Genomic DNA, 13187 nt, shown 5'->3' with positions numbered 1-13187 from the left:
GCAGCTATCTCTTGCCCTGCCAGTACACTTTACACCCAATCTCAGCCTATTACCATCCCGTCTAGCTTCTAATACCTTTTATTGTCTCTTTTTTACTTCTTTTGTTTCTTTTATCTTTTGTCCGATCGCAGCCCTGCCTCCGATCTATCTTTTCTTTCCAGTTTTGAAGAAGGGTTCGACCCGAAACGTCAACTCAAATTTCTGTCCACAGATGTTGCCTGACCTGCTGAGTTTTTCCAGCATTTTCTGTTGTTATTTCCAACATCTGCAGTATTTTGCTATCATTCTAGTAAATCTCCTCTGCTCCTTTTCCAAGACCTTGATATCGTTCCTAAAGTGTAGGGTAAAATATATCGGATAACAACAGGTTAAATTTGTACAGGGTAAAATCAGAAGCTGAGTGCAGTACGATTATTGTGTTTCTGTGTTAGTTTCTCTCAGATCAGTGTACAAGGCATAGACTGGGTGCGATTCATGCCACGGAGTCACAGGGCAGCACAGAGGAACATGAGAGCTGTCAGAAAGAGCAAAAGTCAGCGAGTCCAATAGCTCCATTCCTTTTTGTTGATCTCCACTGCAATTAGCTGTTTAAATATACCTCGATTCCTTCTGTCTGCACAAATCCACCTTGAGTTTCTGAACTTAGATATCACTGTTCAACACATTAGCTTCACAAAGCTCACTGCGAAGGAGGAAACGGTTTCAGGGTGTATTATGACAGAAACATATGAAAATAACACTATACCACGGCCGCAACTACAGAAAGGTGTCTAGTTTTGGAACCATCCCCTGATATACCTCACACCCATGAGTAAAACTCTCTCTAATATACACCACACCCCTCACTGTAACACTGTGATATACCCTACAACCATCACTGTAACATTGATATACCCCACACCCCTCACTGTAATATTCTGATATACCCCACACCCCTCACTGTAACACTCTGATATACCCTACACCCCTCACTGTAACACTGATATACCAAACACCCCTCACTGTAACACTCTGATATACCCTACACCCATCACTGTAACATTGATATACCCAACACCCCTCACTGTAACATTCTGATATACCCCACACCCCTCACTGTAACACTGATATACCAAACACCCCTCACTGTAACACTCTGATATACCCCACATCCCTCACTGTAACACTGATATATCCCCCACCCCTCACTGTAACATTCTGATATACCCCACACCCCTCACTGTAACATTGATATACCCCACACCCCTCACTGTAAAACTGATATATCCCACACCCTCACTGTAACACTCTGATATACCCCACACCCCTCACTGTAACATTCTGATACACCCCACACCCCTCACTGTAACACTCTGATACACCCCACACCACTCACTGTAACACTCTGATACACCCCACACCCCTCACTGTAACACTCTGATATACTCCACACTCCTCACTGTAACACTCCGATATACCCCACTCCCCTCACTGTAACACTCTGATATACCCCACACCACTCACTGTAACACTCTGATACACCCCACACCACTCACTGTAACACTCTGCTACACCCCACACCCCTCACTGTAACACTCTGATATACTCCACACTCCTCACTGTAACACTCTGATATACCCCACACTCCTCACTGTAACATAGAAACATTGAAGATAGGAGCAGGAGTAGGCCATTCGGCCCCTCGAGCCCGCTCCGCCATTTAATGAGATCATGGCTGATCATCCAAATTCAGTACCCTGTCCCTGCTTTCTCCCCATATCCCATGATCCCTTTAGCCTCAAGAAATATATCTAACTCCTTCTTGAATATATTTAATGAATTGGCCTCAACTGCCCTGTGTGGCAGAGAATTCCACAGGTTCACCACTCTCTGGGTGAAGAAATTCCTCCTCATCTCAGTCCTAATTGGCTTACCCCTTATCCTTAGACTGTGACCCCTGGTTCTGGACTCCCCCGCCATCGGGAACATCCTTCCTGCATCTAGTCTGTCTAGTCCTGTTAGCATTTTATAAGTTTCAATAAGATGCCCTCTCATTCTTCTAAACTCTAGCGAATATAAGCCTAATCGACCCAATCTCTCCTCATATGTCATTCCTGCCATCCCAGGTATCAGTCTGGTGAATCTTCGCTGCACTCCCTCCATGGCAAGAACATCCTTCCTCAGATAAGGTGACCAAACTGCACACGATACTCAAGGTGTGGTCTCACCAAGGCCTTGTACAAGACATCCTTGCTCCTCTACTCGAATCCTCTCGCTATGAAGGCCAACATACCATTTGCCTTCTTAACCGCCTGCTGCACCTGCATGCTTACTTTCAGCGACTGGTGCACAAGGACACCCAGGTCTCGTTGCACTTCCCCTTTTCCCAATCTATTGCCGTTCAGATAATAATCTGTCTTCCTGTTTTTGCCACCGAAGTGGATAACCTCGCATTTATCCACATTATACTGCATTTGCCATGCATCTGCCCAATCACCCAACCTGTCCAAATCGTACTGGAGTTTCTCTGCATCCTCCTCACAGCACACACGCCCACCCAGCTTTGTGTCGTCTGCAAACCTGGAGATATTACATCTAGTTCCCTTGTCTAGATCATTTATATATATATTATGAATAGCTGGGGTCCTAGCATCGATCCCTGCGGTACCCCACTAGTCACTGCCTGCCACTCGGAAAAAGACCCGTTTATTCCAACTCTTTGCTTCCTATCTGCCAACCAGTTCTCTATCCAAGACAATACCTTACCCCCAATCCCATGTGCTTTAACTTTACACGCTAATGTCTTATGCAGGACCTTATCCAAAGCCTTCTGAAAGTCCAAATACACCACATCCACTGGTTCTCCCTTATCTATTCTACCAGTTGCATCCTCAAAAAATTCCAGTAAATTAGTCAAGCATGATTTACCTTTTGTAAATCCATGTTGACTTTGTCCGATCCTGTCACTGTTTTCCAAGTGCTCTGCTATTACATCTTTTATAATGGACTCTAGCATTTTCCCCACTACCGATGTCAGGTAATTCCCTGTTTTCTTTCTACCACCTTTTTTAAATAGTGGGGTTACATTAGCTACCCTCCAATCCATGGGAACTGTTCCAGAGTCTATAGAATTTTGCAAGATGACCAGCAATGCGCCTACTATTTCCAGGGCCACTTCCTTAAGTACCCTAGGATGTAAATTATCAGGCCGTGGGGATTTATCGGCCTTCAATCCCGTCAATTTCCCTAACACCATTTCCCTACAAATACTGATTTCATTCAATTCCTCCCTCTCATTAGAACCTATGTTCCCCGACATCTCTGGGAGGTTATTTGTGTCATCCTTTGTGAAGAAAGACCCAAAGTATGTATTTAATTGGTCAGCCATGTCTTTGTTCCCCATTATAAATTCCCCTGATTCTGACTGCAAGGGACCTACGCTTTGACTTCACCAATCTTTTTCTTTTCACATATCTATAGAAGCTTTTACAGTCAGTTTTTATGTTCCCTGGAAGCTTACTCTCATAATCTATTTTCCCCTCTTAATTAATCCCTTTGTCCTCCTTTGCTGAATCCTAAACTGCTCCCAATCCTCAGGTTTGCTGCTTTTTCTGGCCAAATTATATGTCCTCTCCTTGGATCTTATGCTATCCCTAATGTCCCTTGTTAGCCACAGTTGAGTCACCTTTTTTGTTTTATTTTTATTCCAAACAGGGATGAAAATTTCTGTAGTTCATCCATGCGATCTTTAACTGTTTACCATTGCCCATCCACCATCAACCCTTTAAGTAACATTCCCCAATCCATCCAAGCCAACACTTGTCTCATACCATCATAGTTTCCTTTATTTAAACTCAGGACCCTAGTCTCTGAGTCAACTACTTCACTCTCCATTTTAATGAAGAATTCTATCATATTATGATCGCTCCTCCCCAAGGGGCCTCACACAACAAGATTGCTAATTAATCCTTTCTCATTACATAATAGCCACGGTGTGGAGATGCTGGTGTTGGACTGGGGTGGACAAATGTAAGAAGTCACACAACACCAGGTTATAGTCCAACAGTTTTATTTGAAAGTGATTTCAAATAAAACTGTTGGACTATAACCTGGTGTTGTGTGACTTCTTACATTACATAATACCCAGTCTAAGATGGCCTGAACTCTAGTTGGTTCCTCGACATATTGGTCCAGGAAACCATCCCGTATACACTCTAGGAATTCCTCCTCCACAGTATTGTTACTAATTTGGTTAGCCTAATCTATATGTAAATTAAAGTCACCCATGATAACTGCTGTGCCCTTATTGCACGCATCTCTAATTTCCCATTTAATGCCATCCCCGACTGTTTGGGGGTCTGTATATAACTCCCACTAACATTTTCTGCCCCTTGGTATTTCTCAGCTCTGCCCATAAAGATTCCACATCATCAGAGCTAATATCCTTCCTTACAATTGTGTTAATCTCCTCTTTAACCAGCAATGCTACGCCACCTCCTTTTCCTTTTTTCCTGTCCTTCCTGAATACTGAATACCCCTGGATGTTAAATTCCCAGTCTTTGTCACCCTGGAGCCATGTCTCTGTAATCCCAATTATATCTTATCCGTTTACATCTATTTGTGCAGCTAATTCATCCACCTTATTACGAATGCTCCTCGCATTAAGACATAAAGCCTTCAGGCTTGATTTTTTAACACTCTTAGTCCTTTTAGAATTCTTATTTACTGTGGCCCTGTTTGAATTGCACCGTTGATTTCTCTGCCTCCCACTTTTGCTTTTCTCCTTCCTGTCTTTTGTTTCTATCTTTGCTTCCCTTTCCTCTGTCTCCTTGCACAGGTTCCCAACCCCCTGCCATTTTATTTTAAACCCTCCCCAATAGCACTAGCGAACACTCCCCCTAGGACATCAGTTCCAGTCCCGCCCAGGTGCAAACCGTCCAGTTTGTACTGGTCCCACCTCCCCCAGAACCGGTTCCAATGTCCCAGGAATTTGAATCCCTCCCCTCTGATATACCCCACACCCCTCAGTGTAATTCTCTGATATAATCCACACACTCACTGTAAGATTCTGATATACCCCACACCCCTCACTGTAACACTTTCATATAACCCACACTCTCACTTTAACACACTGATATACCCCACACCCCTCACTGTAACACTCTGATATACCTCACACCCCTCACTGTAACACTCTGATATACCCCACACACCTCACTGTAACACTCCGATATACCCCACACCCCTCACTGTAACACTCTGATATACCCCACACCCCTCACTGTAACACTCTGATATACCCCACATCCCTCACTGTAACACTCTGATATATCCCACACCCCTTACTGTAATACTCTGATATACCCCACACCCCTCACTGTAACACTCTGATATACACCACACACCTCACTGTAACACCCTGATATACCCCACACCCCTCACTGTAACACTCTGATATACACCACACACCTCACTGTAACACCCTGATATACGCCACACCCCTCACTGTAACACTCTGATATACCCCACACCCCTCACTGTAACACTCTGATATACCCCACACCCCTCACTGTAACACTCCGATATACCCCACACCCTCACTGTAACACTCTGATATACCCCACACCCCTCACTGTAACACTGATATACCCCACACCCTCACTGTAACACTCTGATATACCCCACACCCCTCACTGTAACACTGATATACCCCACACACCTCACTGTAACACTCTGATATACACCACACCCCTCACTGTAACACTCTGATATACCCCACACCCCTCACTGTAACATTCTGATATACCCCACACACCTCACTGTAACACTCTGATATACCCCACACCCCTCACTGTAACATTCTGATATACCCCACACACCTCACTGTAACACTCTGATATACCCCACACCCCTCACTGTAACACACTGATATACCTCACACCCCTCACTGTAACACACTGATATACACCACACCCCTCACTGTAACACACTGATATACACCACACCCCTCACTGTAACACACTGATATACACCACACACCTCACTGTAACACTCTGATATACCCCACACCCCTCACTGTAACACTCTGATATACCCCACACCCCTCATTGTAACACTCTGATATACCCCACACCCCTCAGTGTAACACTCTGAAATACCCCATACCCCTTACTGTAACACTCTGATATACCCCACTCCCCTCACTGTAACACAATGATATACCCCACACCCCTCACTGTAACACAATGATATACCCCACTCCCGTTACTGTAATACTCTGATATACCCCACACACTCTCTCATATAACCTACTGTCGCTGTTTAATTCGCTGAAATATCTGACATCATTCATTGATATACCTCATTGTATCATTCAGTTAGGTCTCAGTGAGAGACACCAGTAACAGGACAGATATCAGTGAGACACCAGTAACAGGACAGATATCAGTGAGACACCAGTAACAGAGTAGATTCATGGGCCTCTCAATTTGGGGACACAATATTTGGGCCAGAATGCTACCCTGATTTTAACATTAAATTAGCTTAAATACACCTGTCATCAATATTCAAAGTTCAGCAATGCTGCAGCACCCAGTGCACAGCGCCTCTGTATAAACTTAGGGCTAGAATTTGGCCGCCTTGGCACCTGCCGTTATCGCCTCCGGGGGCTGACCTCGGAACACTAATCACTTACCGACCGGGCGCGGTGAGAAGATCGCCTCCCACTATATTCGGCGGTATGGCATTGCACCCCGATCTCCTTCGCCCGGAGATCGTGACCTCATCGCCTCGGTAGCGCCCCGGACCCCAACTTCGGTTCCGCCCCCTGCAGCATCGCCGGGCGACAACACCGACAGCTGCAAAGGCGTGCGTCGGGAGGCCGGGTGATTCGGGGGGGGGTGGGGGCGATGATTAAAGGCGAGGTGGCCGAGGTAAGTGAAAAAAATTCTGAAATGCTCTTTCTCTCTTTTTTTAAAATTTCTCTTCCCCAGCGATCGATCAGCCCGGCACTCTGCTGCCCTACATCGGGCCGATCGGCCCGGATCGCGGCTGTTGTCGGGGACCAGGTAAGTTTTTTCCTTGCAGAACCTGCAGCGATGACACCGTCCCTTTAAGGAAGGGGAGGAGCCTTCCAACGCGGCAGTGCTGCACGGACCAGTGTACAGCGCTGCTCACCCACCGCCCCGCCTGCTGCCTGTCGCGCTCCAGGAAGGAAGTGGAGCGCCTGATTCCACCTCCTTCCTGGAGTGTGAACCCCGAATTTTTTTAATGTTTTAAAGCATTTGCGCCTGGGGCTAATTTTTTCAACTTTTAAAAGTTGGCGCCCCAAATGGGACAATACCGAATTTCTCCCCCCTTAGTGTACGGGAGTGCTGGGACCTGCAGACTTCTTAAAGGGGGCTCCAACTCGTCAACATCAAAAGTAACAGATTAGGACATTTTTCTGTCCCTACTGAAACCTCCCCTTTAATTGTAAATCGCAGCCCTTGAAGAGCTGTTGTCGCACTGGAGTCCCCATTCCCCAGCCAACGGTATTACAGGGCAAGTCCTTTTTGGACAAGCTTATCGTGTGCCTGTAGCCTATTCAAATTATGGGGAGAGACTCCCACCAGAACATTCAGTGCAACCCGCCCAGTGAACTCCTGGCACACCTGAGTCAACTCAAATCCATTTTTGTTGGAGTCAGAGCTAAGCTGTCTGTTCCGTGGCTTCCTTCTTAACCCACTGTTTCCTCTGGCAAGCGGGTCGGTAACCAAAGGTCACGGGGGCTAAATTCGTTTGATTTGCGCCTCCTGTTAGCGCCCCAAGAGGGCGCTAACGGGGCGCAAATCAAGTAGCGCCTGGGCGCAGCGCCGCTAACGCCTCCCACCAAATTCAGCGGGAGGTTAGCGGTGGCAGCGCTAACCATTAGCACCACGCGTGCTGCGCCGCAGGCGATGATGTCATCGCCGTGCGCAGCGCCCCGCTCAGGCCCTGGCTGTAATATTGGGTGGCGCCCCCTGACTTACCACCGGACGCTGTGTCCGCCGGTGTCGGGGAGCCCTACCTGCGGCCGGGGCGGCGCTAGTTAATGGGGAGGTGGCGGGCGGCCGTTTTTGTTGCTGGCCGCCTGCCAGCACCTGCCCCCCGTTGCTGTTCCTGGCCCCCGTGAAGCCCCCCCCCGCGGGGTGCCGGCTGCTCTCCGTGAGCCCAGCACTCCTCTTACCGGCACTCCCGATCCCTGGTGGCCCGGCTGGGCGCCGGGATGCACTGCGCCAGGCTCCTCCCCTTTAATAAGGGGAGGAAGGCCTGCAGTACCACGGCACATAGCGCCGCGATATTGGCTCGCAGCCCCCAAGAGGGACGCGGGACGATTCCGGTAGCGCCCCTCCTCCCTCTCGGGGTGCTACCTGGGAAAATCGGCCGCGCGGGTGCTAACTTTTTCGGGGCTAAGGTAGCGCTCCCAATTTTTACTCCCATAGAGTTAAAATAATTGGCAAAAGAACTAGAGGGGAAATGAGGTGACGTTTGTCCACACAGAGGGTTGTTATGATCTGGAATGTGCGACCTGAAAGGGCGGTGGAAGCAGATTCCAGAGGAACTTACAAAAGGCAATTGGACATGTCCTTGAAGAGGACTCATTTGTAGTGTTATGGGAAAAAGCAGGGGTGCGGGACTAATTGGAGAGCTCTTTCAAAGAGCCGGCACAGGCATGATGGGCTGAATGGCCTCTTTCTGTGCTGTAAGATTCTGAGTCTAACTATTCACAGCAGCAACAGGAAGACGACTGAGAATGTTGGCTCATGTACGGATATCTTTATTCATGATATAGAGGGATTCTGGGGTAATTTAATCTCAATGTACTTTCCCTTTAATTAAGGTGAGGTGAGAGCTGTGTAATTATCTTTGACTCTATTGGGCTGGTTTTTGTAAACAGGATTTTGGGAATAAATCATCGGTCCAGAGTTACGTCCTTTCCACACATTCCTGTGATGGCTGTTTGACTTATAAATATCACTGAGACAATAAGAGTTAAGGTAGCTTTCATATACACTCCCAGTGCAGTACTGAGGGAGCGCCGCACTGTCGGAGGGGCAGTACTGAGGGAGCGCCGCACTGTCGGAGGGGCAGTACTGAGGGAGCGCCGCACTGTCGGAGGGGCAGTACTGAGGGTGTGCTGCACTGTCGGAGCGGCAGTACTGAGGGAGCACTGCACTGTCGGAGGGGCAGTACTGAGGGAGCGCCGCACTGTCGGAGGGGCAGTACTGAGGGAGCGCTGCACTGTCGGAGGGGCAGTACTGAGGGAGCGCCGCACTGTCGGAGGGGCAGTACTGAGGGAGCGCCGCACTGTCGGAGGGGCAGTACTGAGGGAGCACTGCACTGTCGGAGGTGCCGTCTTTTGGATGAGACGTTAAACCGAGGCCCCGTCTGCCTTCTCAGGTGGACATAAAAGATCCCATGGCACTATTTCGAAGACGAGCAGGGGGAGTTCTCCCCAGTGTCCTGGGGCCTATATTTATCCCTCAATTAACATCACTAAAACAGATGATCTGGTCATTATCACATTGCTGTTTGTGGGATCTTGCTGTGTGCAAATTGGTTGCTGCGTTTCCCACATTACAACAGTGATGACATTACAAAAATACTTCATTGGCTGTAAAGCACTTTGGGACGTCCTGAGGTTGTGAAAAGCGCTGTAGAAATGCAAGTCTCTCTTTTTTTCTTTTTATTTCAAACTGGATCCATGGAACTGTGGACGTTCACAGTACAGAGGAGACCATTCGACCCTTGGTGTCTATGCTGGCTCTTTGCTGGAGTAATCTAATACTAATCCCCCTGCCCCGCGCTCTCCTCACAGCCCTGAATCTTCCTCTACTTCAACAACTCCCAGTGGCCAAACATTCCATGCTCCAACAATTCAACATCAACAACCTGTATTTATATAGCGCCTTTAACGTAGTAAAACATCCCAAGGCGCTTCACAGGAGACAAAAAATTTGACACCGAGCCACATAAGGAGAAATTAGGGCAGGTGACCAAAAGTCAAAGAGGTAGGTTCTAAGGAGCGTCTTTAAAGAGGAGAGAGAGGCGGAGAGCGGAGAGATTTAGGGCGGGAATTCCAGAGCTTAGGGCCCAGGCAACAGAAGGCACGGCCACCAAAGGTGGAGCGATTATAATCAGGGATCCTCAAGAGGGCAAAATTAGAGAGATAGGGAGGGGTGAGGAGGCCATGGAGGGATTTGAAAACAATAATGAGAATTTTGAAATCAAGGCATTGCTTAGCGGGGAACCAGCGAGCACAGGGGTGATGGGCAAACAGGACTTGGTGCGAGTTAGGACACGGGCAGCCGAGTTTTGAATGACCTCAAGTTTACCTAGGTAGAACGTGGGAGGCCAGCCAGAGTGCGTTGAAATAGTCAAGTCTGGAGGTCAATTCTGCATAAAGAAATTTCTCCTACCTCTCTCCTCATTCTCTCAGTGATAAATTGACAACCCCTCGTCACTGACTCCCCAACGAGAGAAAATAATCTTTCCCTAATCCCTCTATCAAAACCCTTCAGAATTTTAAATAAACCTCAATCCCAATTAGGGAGGATGTTGTAGAATAAAACCAACAGTTTTAGGGCAGTGTTTGGGTTGTAAACTAACCAGTCCTGAGTCGTGAGACATGATCTTATTATTTTTGTTGCAGCTTTCATACTTTTATTTCCAGGGAAAGTATATTCTTCCCATTCCTCAGTCTGTCTGGACTCATCCCGCAGCTACTGAAAGATTCAGTTGGCTGCTCCCAGTCTATGAAGGGCATAGATAGGATGGATACTGAGGAGCTTTTTCCCTTAGTAGAAGGGTCAATAACTAGGGGGCATAGATTCAAGGTAAAGGGCGGGAGGTTTAGAGGGGATTTGAGAAAGAACTTTTTCACCCAGAGGGTGGTTGGAGTCTGGAACTCACTGCCTGAAAGGGTTGTGGAGGCAGGAACCCTCACAACATTTAAGAAGCATTTGGATGAGCACTTGAAATGCCATAACATACAAGGCTACGGACCAAATGCTGGAATATGGGATTAGATTAGACAGGGCTTGATGGCCGGCACGGACACGATGGGCCGAAGGGCCTCTATCCGTGCTGTATAACTCTATGACTCTATGACTCCATCTGCCAGTCACCCTTCCCAATGACCATCGCTTGCCCGTCAAGAAATGCAAAGTCGCCTTTGCCCAGTCTCCCCATCAGAACCCGGATCTGGAGATGTGCAGTGTGGCGGATGCTACATCCAATGTTCCTGCTAATGATTTTTCGGGTGCGTGGCCCCTTTAAGGGGCTGCGCGGCCCATTCAAATTACCGCGCAGATGCAGTTTTTGCCATTGGAATGCCGTTGAGCTGGCTGCACGGGACCTGCAGATCAGCTTAAAGGGAACATAGGCTACATCCCTCTGCCCACTCCACAACGCTCAGTGCTAGACTTTCACCAACAACAACAACAACTTGCATTTATACAGCGCCTTTAACCTAGTAAAACGTCCCAAAGCGCTTCACAGGAGCGATTATCAAACAGAATTTGACACCGAGCTGCACAAGGTGATATTAGGACAGGTGACCCAAACCTTGGTCAAAGAGATAGGTTTTAAGGAGCGTCTTAAAGGAGGAGAGAGGTAGAGGAAATTAGGGAGGGAATTACAGAGATTTGGGCCCCGGCAGCTGAAGGCACGGCCGCCAGTGGAGGAGCGATTGAAATCAGGGATGGGCAAGAATCCAGAATTGGAGGAGCACAGAGATCTCGGAGGGTTGTAGGGCTGGAGGAGGTTGCAGAGATAAGGAGAGGCGAGGCCATGGAGGGATTTGAAAACAAGGATGAGAATTTTTTAATTGGGGCGTTGCCAGACCGGGAGCCAATGTAGGTCAGCCGTGACGCTATGAGCAGCTTCTAGTTTTCACAGACAGTGTGAGGGTCTTGGTGACGAGACTCAATGGTGAATCAGCTGCTCAATGGAGTGGTGTGAACTGGGGTGTCATCGTCAGTCCCAATGAGTTACTTTGGGCAGTGTCGAGCAATGGGGTAGATGGAGGAGTGAGAAGGTGGCGAGACATCAGAGAGCGAGAGGCACCAAGAAGAGGAATGTGCACAGGAAGGGAAAAGGATAACGTGAAACCAAGCTGGCTCGTTGTCCCAGACTCCAGAATGGTTAACAGCATGGCCCCGACCCCTGTCTGCTCTCTCAATGGGACACAGGAGATGGGGACAAGTAGCAGATCACTTTCTCAGTCTGCAAGAAGCATCTGGTATAAGTGGACCATAAAAGGATGGCGGAGGGGGAGGCGGTGTTGGCGGAATTCGAAGGCGATGGAAAATATAACAATGGGCTTGGTTCAGTCTCTCAGTCCTGACAAAGCAATCGCTGATCCTGCCAATGTTCACTCTCGTTTATACACTGAATCAGTATTGATCTACACCCAGTGATCCTGAGACTGCTAACTGTGACCCATGGGAGGGAGCCAAGTCTACGAACACCTCTCGATCAGGCGCGGCTTCAAACTTCGCGCATCCCCTTGACTGAGCCTCACAGTGCACCGGCAGGATAGACCTGCTATCCCTTTGCTGTCGTTCTCTCTTCCACCAATGCATCTTTCCCTCTGACTTCGCTACCCTTTCTTTCTCTCTCACACACATTTGCTCCTGCTCTCTTCTCTTCCTCTCCTCCTTTCAGTGAGAGCCACTCTGCCTGGCCGGTTCTATCCTCTCAGGCTCGGCTCTTCTTCCTCCCCTGCCTCTCGCTCGGTGTGCTTAACAAACCTCCTTCCTCTCTCTGTAAAAATCCTCCCTCACTGCTTCCACATTCCTTCTACCTATTGTGTGTGATTTGCAGGACAGATAAGAGAGCGAGCTGCTTCGAGCGAATATTTATTTTAGACAATCACCTCAGACCTGCACATATATTCAGAATAAACCAGCACTCTGAACTTGGTAGGAATGTGGGTTTAGCATTACGTGTTACAGTATTTCTAAGTTTCATTCCTGTCTCTCTCACTCTCACTCTTTGTGTCTGTCTTTCTCCCTATCATTTCCACACACTCTCTCTCTCATTCTGTCATTCTCTCTATCATTTCCACACACTCTCTCTCTCATTCTGTCATTCTCTCTATCATTTCCACACACTCTCTCTCTTTCTCTCCCTTTCATTGTCTTTCTCCATCGCCTGTGGATCTCAAGTCTCCGCACAGTATGGGA

The 13187-nt window shown here is 48.0% G+C and overlaps 1 protein-coding gene across 1 annotated transcript in view; it reads right to left on the bottom strand.

Annotated features, from left to right (window-relative positions):
• Positions 1-13187, bottom strand: part of rims4 (regulating synaptic membrane exocytosis 4) — a 179436-nt gene that overhangs the window by 165862 nt on the left and 387 nt on the right. The gene's annotated exons all lie outside the window — the stretch shown is intronic.

This window comes from Somniosus microcephalus, chromosome 13 (genome assembly GCF_052327205.1).
Source record: "Somniosus microcephalus isolate GS21.2 chromosome 13, FLI_Smic_1.0, whole genome shotgun sequence".
NCBI lineage: Eukaryota > Metazoa > Chordata > Chondrichthyes > Squaliformes > Somniosidae > Somniosus > Somniosus microcephalus.
Note: the sequence above shows the minus strand (reverse complement) of the source record. Positions and strands in the feature narration are given on the sequence as shown.